This window comes from Stigmatopora argus, chromosome 17 (genome assembly GCF_051989625.1).
Source record: "Stigmatopora argus isolate UIUO_Sarg chromosome 17, RoL_Sarg_1.0, whole genome shotgun sequence".
Classification (NCBI taxonomy): domain Eukaryota; kingdom Metazoa; phylum Chordata; class Actinopteri; order Syngnathiformes; family Syngnathidae; genus Stigmatopora; species Stigmatopora argus.
Window position 1 is genome coordinate 14,581,228 of NC_135403.1, and position 5,962 is coordinate 14,587,189.

The window sequence follows — 5,962 nt, forward strand, 5'->3', positions numbered from 1 at the left end:
CCTCTGAAGGTAAATTTGCCGTCACGCCGCGCCATTTAGTCGAGATGAATGCGCCCGCCGATTGCGCCATCTGCCAGATGTTGGCTCGTTAGCCGGCTCTCCGCCATTTGGACGACGACGACGCCGACCTTCAAAGCGGTTAATCGTAGCGCCCAATGCGGGGGGCGGAGTCGTACGGGAACGTTAAGTCTGGCGTGTCGTCGCCGCTAATAAGCGTAGGGAGAGAAAAAAATGGCCATCCTCTCTCTGAGTCTAAAAGTCATATTTAGCTTTTCCTTGGGTGATGTGGTGAAAGTTCGGTAAACGTTAGGATTCTGTCAGTGTGTTTTGATTCCGATATATACATTTAGCGAGTGGTTAGCGCGTCGGCCTCGCAGCTCTGGGGTCGTGGGTTCGATCCCGGGTGGGTCCTCACTGTGTGGAGTTTGCATGCACACCCTGGGCTCGCGTGGGTTTTCTCCAGAGTACTCCGGTTTCCTTCCATATCCCAAAAACATGCATGCTAGACTAATTGTACGCTAAATTGCCCTTATGTTGGTTGTTTGTCTCCTCGTGCCCTCCAATTGGCTGGCCACCGACTTGACCCGCGCACGAAGTCAGTTCCAGCACCCCCCGCGGCCCAGAAAATGAATGAATCAATATATTTTTCACATGTATTTAGTGAGGGTTTCAATTGTGTTAAGGTGCATGTCGACTATCGATCTTTAGACGTCAGCTGAATTTTTTCTTTTGTAAATTTTAACTTTATTGTCATTATAGATGGAACTACAATCAGATTTAAAGCTTTACCATTAAGGTCACACATGAATAAACTAGTCCTTACTAAGCCCGCTTTAAATATGTAGTCTGTCGGAAAGGACGCCATCTAGCGAATCCCGAAAAGAAGCCACGGAATCCGACGGGCGGTTTTCGATCGGTCGCCCATCAAATCCTTCCCGAGCGGACGCCGAGCGGCTGTTTTTGCAATCGGCGCTTCATCCATCTTTTGTCTTCCCTGTCAAAAGATGGGGGAAGTACAAGGAGGAGAGAGCAAATGATCATGCAGTTTGACCGCTCGCTCGCTTCCTTCCTCGCCGTCCCTAAGAGACCATCAACTTTGAAGGCGCCGCTCGCTGCATTATTCATGGCGCGCCATCTTCAAATGGCCTGTCCTTTCCTTTTACCTTCCGTCGCCACGGCCGTATGCCGCGCGAGTTGTTGGCGGCGGCGGCGGCGAGCGTCCCAAAGAGACGATCTGGAGACCGCTGTCAGGCGCTTAAACCAGGTTGAGGCGCCGAGTTCTCCAGGAAAGAGAAACCGTCAGTTTTGTCCACGCTTTGAACTCTCGATCGCAATTATTAACACCATTTTGTGGAGTCGCCATGTGGTTAAGATGGAATAAAAAACATGGTTAATATTAAAAATGTGTTTATTTGCAAACCTTCCGGAATATTTGCGCGTCGTCACAAAGTTTGTTTTGTAAGCGGAACGGCTTTGTTCTCAAAGGACGCCTTGTTTGCGGCGGCCGTGACGAGGCGGCGAAGATTCCCCCTCGGCGCCGGTGGATTCTCTCGCCTGGAAAATTGGGGGTCCCTCAAGACCCCCGCCATCGCTCGGGGAGGAGCGTCTTCTCAGGTGCGTGCGTACACAGGTGCAGATTTTGTATCAAAATGAAGCAGTTATTCTAAAAAAAAGACCATGTATAGTCAGGCTTTTATTATTAAAAAGAACCATATATAGTAACACAAAAAAAATGACCATGTATAGTGAGGCTTTTTTTTCTTAAAAAACGACAATGTATAGTGAGGCTTTTTTTCTTAAAAAACGACAATGTATAGTAAGGCTTTTTCCTTAAAAAACAACATAGTATAGTAAGGCTTTTTTTTCTTAAAAAACAACATAGTATAGTAAGGCTTTTTTTCTTAAAAACGACATAGTATAGTAAGGCTTTTTTTTCTTAGAAAACGACATAGTATAGTAAGGCTTTTTTTGTTAAAAAACGACATAGTATAGTAAGGCTTTTTTAGTCAAAAAACGACATAGTATAGTAAGGCTTTTTTTCTTAAAAAACGACATAGTATAGTAAGGCTTTTTTTTCTTAAAAAACGACATAGTATAGTAAGGCTTTTTTTTCTTAGAAAACGACATAGTATAGTAAGGCTTTTTTTGTTAAAAAACGACATAGTATAGTAAGGCTTTTTTAGTCAAAAAACAACATAGTATAGTAAGGCTTTTTTTGTTAAAAAACAACATAGTATAGTAAGGCTTTTTTTCTTAAAAAACGACAATGTATAGTAAGGCTTTTTCCTTAAAAAACAACATAGTATAGTAAGGCTTTTTTTTCTTAAAAAACAACATAGTATAGTAAGGCTTTTTTTCTTAAAAACGACATAGTATAGTAAGGCTTTTTTTTCTTAGAAAACGACATAGTATAGTAAGGCTTTTTTTGTTAAAAACGACATAGTATAGTAAGGCTTTTTTAGTCAAAAAACGACATAGTATAGTAAGGCTTTTTTTCTTAAAAAACGACATAGTATAGTAAGGCTTTTTTTTCTTAAAAAACGACATAGTATAGTAAGGCTTTTTTTTCTTAGAAAACGACATAGTATAGTAAGGCTTTTTTTGTTAAAAAACGACATAGTATAGTAAGGCTTTTTTAGTCAAAAAACAACATAGTATAGTAAGGCTTTTTTTGTTAAAAAACGACATAGTATAGTAAGGCTTTTTTTTCTTAAAAACGACATAGTATAGTAAGGCTTTTTTTCTTAAAAACGACATAGTATAGTAAGGCTTTTTTTTCTTTAAAAACGACATAGTATAGTAAGGCTTTTTTTTCTTAAAAAACGACATAGTATAGTAAGGCTTTTTTTCTTAAAAAACGACATAGTATAGTAAGGCTTTTTTTGTTAAAAAACGACATAGTATAGTAAGGCTTTTTTTGTTAAAAAACGACATAGTATAGTAAGGCTTTTTTCTTAAAAAAACGACATAGTATAGTAAGGCTTTTTTTGTTAAAAAACGACATAGTATAGTAAGGCTTTTTTCTTAAAAAAACGACATAGTATAGTAAGGCTTTTTTTCTTAAAAAACGACATAGTATAGTAAGGCTTTTTTTTCTTAAAAAACGACATAGTATAGTAAGGCTTTTTTTCTTAAAAAACGACATAGTATAGTAAGGCTTTTTTTCTTAAAAAACGACATAGTATAGTAAGGCTTTTTTTCCTAAAAAACGACATAGTATAGTAAGGCTTTTTTTTCTTAGAAAACAACAGTATAGTAAGGCTTTTTTTCTTAAAAAACGACATAGTATAGTAAGGCTTTTTTTCCTAAAAAACGACATAGTATAGTAAGGCTTTTTTTTCTTAGAAAACAACAGTATAGTAAGGCTTTTTTTCTTAAAAAACGACATAGTATAGTAAGGCTTTTTTTTCTTAGAAAACAACAGTATAGTAAGGCTTTTTTTCTTAAAAAACGACATAGTATAGTAAGGCTTTTTTTCTTAAAAAACGACATAGTATAGTAAGGCTTCTTTTGATAAAAAACGACATAGTATAGTAAGGCTTTTTCTTTAAAAAATGACCATGTATAGTAAGGCTTTTTTTTAAAAGACCATGTATAGTAAGCCTAATCTCATCTCATTTTCTGAACTGCTTTATCCTCATTAGGGTAGCGGGGGATGCTGGAGCCAATCCCAGCTGTCTCCAGGCCAGAGGCGGCGGACATCCTGAATCGGTGGCCAGACCATCTTAGGGTACAAGGAGATGGACAACCACGCACAATGTATAGTAAGTCTTTTTTCGTAAAAAACGACATAGAATAGTAAGGCTTTTTTTCCGTCAAAAAAGACATAGTATAGTAAGGCTTTTTTTTTTGTAAAAATACGTCATAGTATAGTATGGTTTTTTTCTTAAAAAACGACATAGTATAGTAAGTCTTTTTTCTTAAAAAACGACATAGTATAGTAAGGCTTTTTTCGTAAAAAAACGACATAGTATAGTAAGGCTTTTTTTTCTTAGAAAACAACATAGTATAGTAAGGCTTTTTTTGTTAAAAAACGACATAGTATAGTAAGGCTTTTTTTGTTAAAAAACGACATAATATAGTAAGGCTTTTTTTCTTAAAAAACGACATAGTATAGTAAGGCTTTTTTTTCTTAGAAAACAACATAGTATAGTAAGGCTTTTTTTGTTAAAAAACGACATAGTATAGTAAGGCTTTTTTCTTTAAAAAACGACATAGTATAGTAAGGCTTTTTTTCTTAAAAAACGACATAGTATAGTAAGGCTTTTTTTCTTAAAAAACGATAGTATAGTAAGGCTTTTTTTGTTAAAAAACGACATAGTATAGTAAGGCTTTTTTTCTTAAAAAACGACATAGTATAGTAAGGCTTTTTTTTCTTAGAAAACAACATAGTACAGTAAGGCTTTTTTTCTTTAAAAACGACATAGTATAGTAAGGCTTTTTTTGTTAAAAAACGACATAGTATAGTAAGGCTTTTTTTCTTAAAAAACGACATAGTATAGTAAGGCTTTTTTTCTCTCTCAAAAAAACGACATAGTATAATAAGGCGTTTTTTTCTTAAAAAACGACATAGTATAGTAAGGCTTTTTTTGTTAAAAAACGACATAGTATAGTAAGGCTTTTTTCTTAAAAAAACGACATAGTATAGTAAGGCTTTTTTTCTTAAAAAACTACATAGTATAGTAAGGCTTTTTTTGTTAAAAAACAACATAGTATAGTAAGGCTTTTTTTGTTAAAAAACGACATAGTATAGTAAGGCTTTTTTCTTAAAAAACGACATAGTATAGTAAGGCTTTTTTTCTTAAAAAACGACATAGCATAGTAAGGCTTTTTTCTTTAAAAAACGACATAGTATAGTAAGGCTTTTTTTCTTAAAAAACGACATAGTATAGTAAGGCTTTTTTTTCTTAGAAAACAACATAGTATAGTAAGGCTTTTTTTCCGTCAAAAAAGACATAGTATAGTAAGGCTTTTTTTCTTAAAAAACGACATAGTATAGTAAGGCTTTTTTTTCTTAGAAAATGACATAGTATAGTAAGGCTTTTTTCTTAAAAAAACGACATAGTATAGTAAGGCTTTTTTTCTTAAAAAACGACATAGTATAGTAAGGCTTTTTTTCTTAAAAAACAACATAGTATAGTAAGGCTTTTTTTTCTTAGAAAACAACATAGTATAGTAAGGCTTTTTTTCTTAAAAACGACATAGTATAGTAAGGCTTTTTTTCTTAAAAAACGACATAGTATAGTAAGGCTTTTTTTCTTAAAAAACGACATAGTATAGTAAGGCTTTTTTCTTAAAAAAACGACATAGTATAGCAAGGCTTTTTTTCTTAAAAAACGACATAGTATAGTAAGGCTTCTTTTGTTAAAAAACGACATAGTATAGTAAGGCTTTTTTTCTTAAAAAACGACATAGTATAGTAAGGCTTTTTTTTTCTTAAAAAAACGACATAGTATAGTAAGGCTTTTTTTCTTAAAAAACGACATAGTATAGTAAGGCTTTTTTTCCTTAAAAAACGACATAGTATAGTAAGGCTTCTTTTGTTAAAAAACAACATAGTATAGTAAGGCTTTTTTCTTAAAAAAACGACATAGTATAGTAAGGCTTTTTTTCTTAAAAAACGACATAGTATAGTAAGGCTTTTTTTCTTAAAAAACGACATAGTATAGTAAGGCTTCTTTTGTTAAAAAACGACAGTATAGTAAGGCTTTTTTTCTTAAAAAACGACATGGTATAGTAAGGCTTTTTTCTTAAAAAAACGACATAGTATAGTAAGGCTTTTTTTCTTAAAAAACGACATAGTATAGTAAGGCTTTTTTTCTTAAAAAACGACATAGTATAGTAAGGCTTTTTTTCCTTAAAAAACGACATAGTATAGTAAGGCTTTTTCTTTAAAAAATGACCATGTATAGTAAGGCTTTTTTTTTAAAAGACCATGTATAGTAAGCCTAATCTCATCTCA